At 29.6% G+C, this 12,996-nt stretch overlaps 1 protein-coding gene across 6 annotated transcripts in view; it reads left to right on the top strand.

The window, feature by feature from the left end:
* Positions 1–12,996, top strand: part of LOC121527127 (histone-lysine N-methyltransferase 2C-like) — a 119,937-nt gene that overhangs the window by 85,928 nt on the left and 21,013 nt on the right. The window lies entirely within an intron of this gene.

Raw genomic sequence — 12,996 nt, 5'->3', positions numbered from 1 at the left:
TTTAGGATTTTTCATTAGTTTTTTTTTTTTTATTTTGTTTTAACTTTTTGTTTTAAATTTCACTTTAGTTTTTATTAGTTTCTTCTGGTTTGTTAGTTTAGTTTTTATTTTGCAAAAATGCTTTGTTTTAGTTGAGTTTTTATTAGTTTCAGTGTTAGTTTTAGTTTTAATGGCAATATGGGGTACTTGTCAAGGGCGAGACCCAAAAAGGCTCTCCACTTTTCTCTTTATTTATCCAATTTTTATGTTTGCATCCAACTCATGTCCCAAAATTACCACTGTATAAATGTTTCTGATCAAAATCCAGAGATTTTCCGCTCTCCAGGCTTGGGTGTCCATGTCAGTCACAATACTGCTGTCAATAAAAATAAGGAGATGTTGTCTCTAATTTTAGTTTAGTTTAGTTTTGTCAGCACAGAATTAAGTTTCAGTTAGTTTTTGTTTCTTTTGTAAAGCTTAGTTTTTATTTAGTTTCAGTTAACTAAAATGATTTTCACATTTTAGTTTTAGTACTTAAGTTAGTTTTAGTTCACTATAATAACCTTGCTAAGGACTTGAGAACTTCAGAGACTTTTTCCACCATTGTTAATACAGGAACACTGAAAACTTCTGCAGGGGTGATAGTATTTTGGCACCGTGCAGGGGCGGCGTTTGACTGCTGTGAAAAAAACCTACTTTTGTGAGCTTGTTCATGCGGCCAGCCTGATGTCAAGTCCCGAGTCATTAAAGATAACTGACACTGTCCATCAAGCACACTAGGCCTACTAGCGAATCAGAAGCAGGGCTGTACAGTGAGACATATATGTCGCAAATGCTACAACAACATTGGTCCGTGCTAGGAGCTTGAGCTCCTCATCGCACAGGTGCTATGACGAAGTGACAGAGGTGAGTGCCAGGCACGCAGAGAAGACCTTAGGTTTACTTGTTGCCACAAAAACGTCATTCCACTTTGAAATTTGAAATTCATGCCCAGTCCATTTCTTTTATATTTCTGGCAGATTGTAATTCAAGCGGAATGTTTTTTCCTCTCGCCATGCGTAATCCTCTGCGTCTCTCCGTCACACTGCTGTCTGTCCGTGTCATATCGGACCTGTATGCTACATTCAGACCTGTGATGGCTTTTTAACCACACAACAGCTACGATATCAGTGAAGAGAAAATGCATCGTTTATATATTAACCTTTAATCAGAGGTTAGCGCACACTGAGCACTCTGTCCTCCCACTGACGGCTAACTGACTGCGGCCATGCGTGCGTAATTGGAGAGGACGAGGCTAACGGAGATATAAGCCAGCAGATACTCCTTTTTAACATCGTCTAGCCTCCGTGCTTTAAAAACTTGGGATTACAGCAGCGCTGCTCTTCAACATACCGACCACGTTTTGCTGATAGATTTTTTGTTTTACTTGCCATTTAACTCCAGTAGTAGGCTACTGTTGTTATTACACTGTTAGAGAGAAAAGAAGGATCTGTTCATTGACAGTAGCTCTATAAACATCAGACCCCAGTGTGACAGTACAGTATGGACCAGACTCTGACACTGTTTAATGGGTTTTTAATAATGTTAGACATGTTTTTTTTAATCACTCTGAGTATCAGTTAATTTATAAGGGGTGTCCAAACTATGGCCCATGGGCCAACTTTGGCCCTTGGTCCTTTTGCATTGGCCTGCAAGAAATCCATCAAAAAGACCCACATAACAACATAAAACTTTAATCTATTTCTTACCTTAATAATAATAATAATATAATATCTTGAATTTATATAGCACCTTTCAAGACTAGACTTCAGGTCTTCTAGTCAAGACCTGGACTAGGAATGCACAATATTGGGGTTTTTACAATATGGGGATATTACAAATTAAACTTAGCCGATCAATACAAATATATAAATGCATAGACCTAACACTTCAGTCCTTGAAACACAGTTTAATGATGAACAAATACACAAACTTCAGTCTCTAGAATACACTGATGTTTGAGTAAACAGGATGAACACAGAAAAAGACTTCAGCTGTCTGTTGGTAATGCCAAAAGTTTAAAAAAAATGATGAATACAAACAAAAGGATTCCAGCAGCAAATAGCAGCACAAACTGAGTTCATTTGCTCCTCTGTCTGATCTCAAGGTCTGATTTCCAAATCACATTGTTATAATCATCCTCAAGCACCACACTTCTATAAAGTTAGTCAGTTCCCTGCAGGTTGCTGTTGTTTTGTGTCCATATGTGGAAATGAACCATCAGTGTCTCTGTGATTGGCTGTTTGCTTTGGTAGACATTAATGAGCGCTGAAATTTAGGCTGTTTTGGTTTTGTATTTCAAGTACATTCACTTACTATGCATATATTTTGGTTACATGTTGGTTTTAGAGCTGTAACAAACATTTTATATATTGTGCTACAGGTTTTGGGTTCTGTGCTACAAGATTGTCAACATCTGTAGCACCAGCGCTATGGGCAAAAAAGTTTACGTACAGCCCTGCTTTAATGAATGGTTGCTAATGTTATTGTACAGCAGCTAGAAGAAGCCTCACATGCCCCCATAACATTGTGACCATTAACTTTTACTGTATTGCAATCAGATCCAGTGCTTTTGTCACTATTGGCCTTCCTATGTATACGTCCCCCACCTGGGAAAAAGTTCAGGCTCAGGATTTTTTTTCACTATCAGCCATGCTTCTCTGTGACCCACTTTTGGGTCCCGACCCACCAGTTGAGAACCACTGAACTAAAAGACTTAATTTTACCTAACTTCTCTTTCATGATCATAATCGAACTTGTCTAATCTTATCTGAACTTTATCTAGTCTAATCTGATCTAATCTAAGCTTGAGTTATCTGGAGTTATCTGCTCTTTTCTTAAATCAGCTAAACAACTTAAATGATCTTTACTGAAGTTATCTTATCAAATCTTATCTTAACTCACTTTGTCTAAAGATAATTCTTCTGACCTTATCTCTAGTCTTATCCTAAATGACCTAGTCTTATCTTAAATGATCTAGTCTTATCTTAAATGATCTAGTCTTATCTTAAATGATCTAGTCTCATCTTAAATGATCTAGTCTTATCTTATCTTAAATGATCTAGTCTTATCTTATCTTAAATGATCTAGTCTTATCTTAAATGATCTAGTCTTATCTTAAATGATCTAGTCTTATCTTATCTTAAATGATCTAGTCTTATCCTAAATGATCTAGTCTTATCTTATCTTAAATGATCTAGTCTTATCCTAAATGATCTAGTCTTATCCTAAATGATCTAGTCTTATCCTAAATGATCTAGTCTTATCTTAAATGATCTAGTCTTATCTTAAATGATCTAGTCTTATCTTAAATGATCTAGTCTTATCTTCAATGATCTAGTCTTATCCTAAATGATCTAGTCTTATCTTAAATGATCTAGTCTTATCCTAAATGATCTAGTCTTATCTTAAATGATCTAGTCTTATCTTAAATGATCTAGTCTTATCTTAAATGATCTAGTCTTATCCTAAATGATCTAGTCTTATCTTAAATGATCTAGTCTTATCCTAAATGATCTAGTCTTATCTTAAATGATCTAGTCTTATCCTAAATGATCTAGTCTTATCTTAAATGATCTAGTCTTATCCTAAATGATCTAGTCTTATCTTAAATGATCTAGTCTTATCTTAAATGATCTAGTCTTATCTTCAATGATCTAGTCTTATCCTAAATGATCTAGTCTTATCTTAAATGATCTAGTCTTATCCTAAATGATCTAGTCTTATCTTAAATGATCTAGTCTTATCTTAAATGATCTAGTCTTATCCTAAATGATCTAGTCTTATCTTAAATGATCTAGTCTTATCCTAAATGATCTAGTCTTATCTTAAATGATCTAGTCTTATCTTAAATGATCTAGTCTTATCCTAAAAGATCTAGTCTTATCTTAAATGATCTAGTCTTATCTTAAATGATCTAGTCTTATCTTCAATGATCTAGTCTTATCTTAAATGATCTAGTCTCATCTTAAATGATCTAGTCTTATCCTAAATGATCTAGTCTTATCTTAAATGATCTAGTCTTATCTTAAATGATCTAGTCTTATCCTAAATGATCTAGTCTTATCTTAAATGATCTAGTCTTATCTTAAATGATCTAGTCTTATCCTAAATGATCTAGTCTTATCTTAAATGATCTAGTCTTATCCTAAATGATCTAGTCTTATCTTAAATGATCTAGTCTTATCTTAAATGATCTAGTCTCATCTTAAATGATCTAGTCTTATCCTAAATGATCTAGTCTTATCTTAAATGATCTAGTCTTATCTTAAATGATCTAGTCTTATCTTCAATGATCTAGTCTTATCCTAAATGATCTAGTCTTATCTTAAATGATCTAGTCTTATCCTAAATGATCTAGTCTTATCTTAAATGATCTAGTCTTATCTTAAATGATCTAGTCTTATCCTAAATGATCTAGTCTTATCTTAAATGATCTAGTCTTATCCTAAATGATCTAGTCTTATCTTAAATGATCTAGTCTTATCTTAAATGATCTAGTCTTATCCTAAATGATCTAGTCTTATCCTAAATGATCTAGTCTTATCCTAAATGACCTAGTGTTATCTTAAACGATCTAGTCTTATCCTAAACGATCTAGTCTTATCTTAAATGATCTAGTCTTATCTTAATGATCTAGTCTTATCCTAAATGATCTAGTCTTATCTTAAATGATCTAGTCTCATCTTAAATGATCTAGTCTTATCTTAAATGATCTAGTCTCATCTTAAATGATCTAGTCTTATCTTAAATGATCTAGTCTTATCTTAAATGATCTAGTCTTATCTTATCTTAAATGATCTAGTCTTATCCTAAATGATCTAGTCTTATCCTAAATGATCTAGTCTTATCTTAAATGATCTAGTCTTATCTTCAATGATCTAGTCTTATCCTAAATGATCTAGTCTTATCTTAAATGATCTAGTCTTATCCTAAATGATCTAGTCTTATCTTCAATGATCTAGTCTTATCTTAAATGATCTAGTCTTATCTTAAATGATCTAGTCTTATCCTAAATGATCTAGTCTTATCTTAAATGATCTAGTCTTATCTTCAATGATCTAGTCTTATCTTAAATGATCTAGTCTTATCTTAATGATCTAGTCTCATCTTAAATGATCTAGTCTCATCTTAAATGATCTAGTCTTATCTTAAATGATCTAGTCTTATCTTAAATGATCTAGTCTTATCTTAAATGATCTAGTCTTATCTTAAATGATCTAGTCTTATCTTAAATGATCTAGTCTTATCCTAAATGATCTAGTCTTATCTTAAATGATCTAGTCTTATCTTAAATGATCTAGTCTTATCCTAAATGATCTAGTCTTATCTTAAATGATCTAGTCTTATCCTAAATGATCTAGTCTTATCTTAAATGATCTAGTCTTATCCTAAATGATCTAGTCTTATCTTAAATGATCTAGTCTTATCTTAAATGATCTAGTCTTATCCTAAATGATCTAGTCTTATCTTAAATGATCTAGTCTTATCTTAAATGATCTAGTCTTATCTTAAATGATCTAGTCTTATCTTAAATGATCTAGTCTTATCTTAAATGATCTAGTCTTATCTTAAATGATCTAGTCTTATCTTATCTTAAATGATCTAGTCTTATCCTAAATGATCTAGTCTTATCCTAAATGATCTAGTCTTATCTTAAATGATCTAGTCTTATCTTAAATGATCTAGTCTTATCCTAAATGATCTAGTCTTATCTTAAATGATCTAGTCTTATCCTAAATGATCTAGTCTTATCTTAAATGATCTAGTCTTATCTTAAATGATCTAGTCTTATCTTAAATGATCTAGTCTTATCCTAAATGATCTAGTCTTATCTTAAATGATCTAGTCTTATCTTCAATGATCTAGTCTTATCTTAAATGATCTAGTCTTATCTTAATGATCTAGTCTCATCTTAAATGATCTAGTCTCATCTTAAATGATCTAGTCTTATCTTAAATGATCTAGTCTTATCTTAAATGACCTAGTCTTATCTTAAATGATCTAGTCTTATCCTAAACGATCTAGTCTTATCTTAAATGATCTAGTCTTATCTTAATGATCTAGTCTTATCCTAAATGATCTAGTCTTATCTTAAATGATCTAGACTTATCTTAAATGATCTAGTCTTATCCTAAATGATCTAGTCTTATCTTAAATGATCTAGTCTTATCTTAAATGATCTAGTCTTATCCTAAATGATCTAGTCTTATCTTAAATGATCTAGTGTTATCTTAAATGATCTAGTCTTATCCTAAATGATCTAGTCTTATCTTAAATGATCTAGTGTTCTCTTAAATGATCTAGTCTCATCTTAAATGATCTAGTCTTATCTTCAATGATCTAGTCTTATCCTAAATGATCTACTCTCATCTTAAATGATCTAGTCTTATCTTAAATGCTTTAGTCTTATCCTAAATGATCTAGTCTCATCTTAAATGATCTAGTCTTATCCTAAATGATCTAGTCTTATCTTAAATGATCTAGTGTTCTCTTAAATGATCTAGTCTCATCTTAAATGATCTAGTCTTATCTTCAATGATCTAGTCTTATCCTAAATGATCTAGTCTCATCTTAAATGATCTAGTCTTATCCTAAATGATCTAGTCTTATCTTAAATGATCTAGTGTTCTCTTAAATGATCTACTCTCATCTTAAATGATCTAGTCTTATCTTAAATGATCTAGTCTTATCTTAAATGATCTAGTCTTATCTTAAATGATCTAGTCTCATCTTAAATGATCTAGTCTTATCTTAAATGATCTAGTTTTATCTTAAATGATCTAGTCTTATCTTAAATGATTTAGTCTTATCTTAAATGATCTAGTCTTATCTTCAATGATCTAGTCTTATCTTAAATGATCTAGTCTCATCTTAAATGATCTAGTCTTATCTTAAATTATCTAGTTTTATCTTAAATGATCTAGTCTTATCTTAAATGATTTAGTCTTATCTTCAATGATCTAGTCTTATCTTAATGATCTAGTCTTATCCTAAATGATCTAGTCTTATCTTAATTGATCTAGTCTTATCTTAAATGATCTAGTGTTATCCTAAATGATCTAGTCTTATCTTAAATGATCTAGTCTCATCTTAAATGATCTAGTCTCATCTTAAATGATCTAGTCTCATCTTAAATGATCTAGTCTTATCTTAAATGATCTAGTCTCATCTTAAATGATCTAGTCTTATCTTCAATTATCTAGTCTTATCTTAATGATCTAGTCTTATCCTAAATGATCTAGTCTTATCTTAATTGATCTAGTCTTATCTTAAATGATCTAGTGTTATCCTAAATGATCTAGTCTTATCTTAAATGATCTAGTCTCATCTTAAATGATCTAGTCTCATCTTAAATGATCTAGTCTTATCTTAAATGATCTAGTCTTATCCTAAATGATCTAGTCTCATCTTAAATGATCTAGTGTTCTCTTAAATGATCTAGTCTCATCTTAAATGATCTAGTCTTATCTTAAATGATCTAGTCTTATCTAAAATGATCTAGTCTCATCTTAAATGATCTAGTCTTATCTTAAATGATCTAGTCTTATCCTAAATGATCTAGTCTCATCTTAAATGATCTAGTGTTCTCTTAAATGATCTAGTCTCATCTTAAATGATCTAGTGTTCTCTTAAATGATCTAGTCTCATCTTAAATGATCTAGTCTTATCTTAAATGATCTAGTCTTATCCTAAATGATCTAGTCTTATCTTAAATGATCTAGTCTTATCTTAAATGATCTAGTCTTATCTTAAATGATCTAGTCTTATCCTAAATGATCTAGTCTCATCTTAAATGATCTAGTGTTCTCTTAAATGATCTAGTCTCATCTTAAATGATCTAGTCTTATCTTAAATGATCTAGTCTTATCTAAAATGATCTAGTCTCATCTTAAATGATCTAGTCTTATCTTAAATGATCTAGTCTTATCCTAAATGATCTAGTCTCATCTTAAATGATCTAGTGTTCTCTTAAATGATCTAGTCTCATCTTAAATGATCTAGTGTTCTCTTAAATGATCTAGTCTCATCTTAAATGATCTAGTCTTATCTTAAATGATCTAGTCTTATCCTAAATGATCTAGTCTTATCTTAAATGATCTAGTCTTATCTTAAATGATCTAGTCTTATCTTAAATGATCTAGTCTCATCTTAAATGATCTAGTCTTATCTTAAATGATCTAGTCTCATCTTAAATGATCTAGTCTTATCCTAAATGATCTAGTCTTATCTTAAATGATCTAGTCTCATCTTAAAAGATCTAGTCTTATCTTAAATGATCTAGTGTTATCTTAAATGATCTAGTCTTATCTTAAAAGATCTAGTCTTATCTTAAATGATCTAGTGTTATCTTAAATGATCTAGTCTTATCTTAAATGATCTAGTCTCATTTTAAATGATCTAGTCTCATCTTAAATGATCTAGTCTCATCTTAAATGATCTAGTCTTATCTTAAATGATCTAGTGTTATCTTAAATGATCTAGTCTTATCCTAAATGATCTAGTCTTATCTTAAATGATCTAGTCTTATCTTAAATGATCTAGTCTCATCTTAAATGATCTAGTCTTATCTTAAATGATCTAGTGTTATCTTAAATGATCTAGTCTTATCCTAAATGATCTAGTCTTATCTTAAATGATCTAGTCTTATCTTAAATGATCTAGTCTTATCTTAAATGATCTAGTCTCATCTTAAATGATCTAGTCTTATCTTAAATGATCTAGTCTTATCCTAAATGATCTAGTCTTATCTTAAATGATCTAGTCTTATCTTAAACGATCTAGTCTCATCTTAAATGATCTAGTCTTATCTTAAATGATCTAGTCTTATCTTAAATGATCTAGTCTTATCTTAAATGATCTAGTCTCATCTTAAATGATCTAGTCTTATCCTAAATGATCTAGTCTTATCTTAAATGATCTAGTCTCATCTTAAATGATCTAGTCTTATCTTAAATGATCTAGTGTTATCTTAAATGATCTAGTCTTATCTTAAATGATCTAGTCTTATCTTAAATTATCTAGTCTTATCTTAAATGATCTAGTCTTATCCTAAATGATCTAGTCTTATCTTAAATGATCTAGTCTTATCTTAAATGATCTAGTCTCATCTTAAATGATCTAGTCTTATCTTAAATGATCTAGTGTTATCTTAAATGATCTAGTCTTATCCTAAATGATCTAGTCTTATCTTAAATGATCTAGTCTTATCTTAAATGATCTAGTCTTATCTTAAATGATCTAGTCTCATCTTAAATGATCTAGTCTTATCTTAAATGATCTAGTCTTATCCTAAATGATCTAGTCTTATCTTAAATGATCTAGTCTTATCTTAAATGATCTAGTCTCATCTTAAATGATCTAGTCTTATCTTAAATGATCTAGTCTTATCTTAAATGATCTAGTCTTATCTTAAATGATCTAGTCTTATCTTAAATGATCTAGTCTCATCTTAAATGATCTAGTCTTATCTTAAATGATCTAGTCTTATCTTAAATGATCTAGTCTCATCTTAAATGATCTAGTCTTATCTTAAATGATCTAGTCTTATCCTAAATGATCTAGTCTCATCTTAAATGATCTAGTCTCATCTTAAATGATCTAGTCTTATCTTAATGATCTAGTCTTATCCTAAATGATCTACTCTTATCCTAAATGATCTAGTCTTATCCTAAATGATCTAGTCTCATCTTAAATGATCTAGTCTTATCTTCAATGATCTAGTCTCATCTTAAATGATCTAGTCTCATCTTAAATGATCTAGTCTTATCTTAAATGATCTAGTCTTATCCTAAATGATCTAGTCTCATCTTAAATGATCTAGTGTTCTCTTAAATGATCTAGTCTCATCTTAAATGATCTAGTCTTATCTTAAATGATCTAGTCTTATCTAAAATGATCTAGTCTCATCTTAAATGATCTAGTCTTATCTTAAATGATCTAGTCTTATCCTAAATGATCTAGTCTCATCTTAAATGATCTAGTGTTCTCTTAAATGATCTAGTCTCATCTTAAATGATCTAGTGTTCTCTTAAATGATCTAGTCTCATCTTAAATGATCTAGTCTTATCTTAAATGATCTAGTCTTATCCTAAATGATCTAGTCTTATCTTAAATGATCTAGTCTTATCTTAAATGATCTAGTCTTATCTTAAATGATCTAGTCTCATCTTAAATGATCTAGTCTTATCTTAAATGATCTAGTCTCATCTTAAATGATCTAGTCTTATCCTAAATGATCTAGTCTTATCTTAAATGATCTAGTCTCATCTTAAAAGATCTAGTCTTATCTTAAATGATCTAGTGTTATCTTAAATGATCTAGTCTTATCTTAAATGATCTAGTCTTATCTTAAATGATCTAGTGTTATCTTAAATGATCTAGTCTTATCTTAAATGATCTAGTCTCATTTTAAATGATCTAGTCTCATCTTAAATGATCTAGTCTCATCTTAAATGATCTAGTCTCATCTTAAATGATCTAGTGTTATCTTAAATGATCTAGTCTTATCCTAAATGATCTAGTCTTATCTTAAATGATCTAGTCTTATCTTAAATGATCTAGTCTCATCTTAAATGATCTAGTCTTATCTTAAATGATCTAGTGTTATCTTAAATGATCTAGTCTTATCCTAAATGATCTAGTCTTATCTTAAATGATCTAGTCTTATCTTAAATGATCTAGTCTTATCTTAAATGATCTAGTCTCATCTTAAATGATCTAGTCTTATCCTAAATGATCTAGTCTTATCTTAAATGATCTAGTCTTATCTTAAACGATCTAGTCTCATCTTAAATGATCTAGTCTTATCTTAAATGATCTAGTCTTATCCTAAATGATCTAGTCTCATCTTAAATGATCTAGTGTTCTCTTAAATGATCTAGTCTCATCTTAAATGATCTAGTCTTATCTTAAATGATCTAGTCTTATCTAAAATGATCTAGTCTCATCTTAAATGATCTAGTCTTATCTTAAATGATCTAGTCTTATCCTAAATGATCTAGTCTCATCTTAAATGATCTAGTGTTCTCTTAAATGATCTAGTCTCATCTTAAATGATCTAGTGTTCTCTTAAATGATCTAGTCTCATCTTAAATGATCTAGTCTTATCTTAAATGATCTAGTCTTATCCTAAATGATCTAGTCTTATCTTAAATGATCTAGTCTTATCTTAAATGATCTAGTCTTATCTTAAATGATCTAGTCTCATCTTAAATGATCTAGTCTTATCTTAAATGATCTAGTCTCATCTTAAATGATCTAGTCTTATCCTAAATGATCTAGTCTTATCTTAAATGATCTAGTCTCATCTTAAAAGATCTAGTCTTATCTTAAATGATCTAGTGTTATCTTAAATGATCTAGTCTTATCTTAAAAGATCTAGTCTTATCTTAAATGATCTAGTGTTATCTTAAATGATCTAGTCTTATCTTAAATGATCTAGTCTCATTTTAAATGATCTAGTCTCATCTTAAATGATCTAGTCTCATCTTAAATGATCTAGTCTTATCTTAAATGATCTAGTCTTATCTTAAATGATCTAGTCTCATCTTAAATGATCTAGTCTTATCTTAAATGATCTAGTCTTATCTTAAATGATCTAGTCTTATCTTAAATGATCTAGTCTTATCTTAAATGATCTAGTCTCATCTTAAATGATCTAGTCTTATCTTAAATGATCTAGTCTTATCTTAAATGATCTAGTCTTATCTTAAATGATCTAGTCTCATCTTAAATGATCTAGTCTTATCCTAAATGATCTAGTCTTATCTTAAATGATCTAGTCTCATCTTAAATGATCTAGTCTTATCTTAAATGATCTAGTGTTATCTTAAATGATCTAGTCTTATCTTAAATGATCTAGTCTTATCTTAAATTATCTAGTCTTATCTTAAATGATCTAGTCTTATCCTAAATGATCTAGTCTTATCTTAAATGATCTAGTCTTATCTTAAATGATCTAGTCTCATCTTAAATGATCTAGTCTTATCTTAAATGATCTAGTGTTATCTTAAATGATCTAGTCTTATCTTAAATGATCTAGTCTTATCTTAAATGATCTAGTCTTATCTTAAATGATCTAGTCTTATCTTAAATGATCTAGTCTCATCTTAAATGATCTAGTCTTATCTTAAATGATCTAGTCTTATCCTAAATGATCTAGTCTTATCTTAAATGATCTAGTCTTATCTTAAACGATCTAGTCTCATCTTAAATGATCTAGTCTTATCTTAAATGATCTAGTCTTATCTTAAATGATCTAGTCTTATCTTAAATGATCTAGTCTCATCTTAAATGATCTAGTCTCATCTTAAATGATCTAGTCTTATCCTAAATGATCTAGTCTTATCTTAAATGATCTAGTCTCATCTTAAATGATCTAGTCTCATCTTAAATGATCTAGTCTTATCTTAAATGATCTAGTGTTATCTTAAATGATCTAGTCTTATCTTAAATTATCTAGTCTTATCTTAAATGATCTAGTCTTATCCTAAATGATCTAGTCTTATCTTAAATGATCTAGTCTTATCTTAAATGATCTAGTGTTATCTTAAATGATCTAGTCTTATCCTAAATGATCTAGTCTTATCTTAAATGATCTAGTCTCATCTTAAATGATCTAGTCTTATCCTAAATGATCTAGTCTTATCTTAAATGATCTAGTCTCATCTTAAATGATCTAGTCTTATCCTAAATGATCTAGTCTTATCTTAAATGATCTAGTCTTATCTTAAATGATCTAGTCTTATCTTAAATGATCTAGTCTCATCTTAAATGATCTAGTCTTATCCTAAATGATCTAGTCTTATCTTAAATGATCTAGTCTTATCTTAAACGATCTAGTCTCATCTTAAATGATCTAGTCTTATCTTAAATGATCTAGTCTTATCTTAAATGATCTAGTCTTATCTTAAATGATCTAGTCTTATCTTAAATGATCTAGTCTCATCTTATCTTAAATGATCTAGTCTCATCTTA

This window comes from Cheilinus undulatus, linkage group 19 (genome assembly GCF_018320785.1).
Source record: "Cheilinus undulatus linkage group 19, ASM1832078v1, whole genome shotgun sequence".
Lineage (NCBI taxonomy): Eukaryota > Metazoa > Chordata > Actinopteri > Labriformes > Labridae > Cheilinus > Cheilinus undulatus.
The sequence above is the reverse complement of the archived record's forward strand: the minus strand, read 5'-3'. Positions and strand labels throughout refer to the sequence as shown.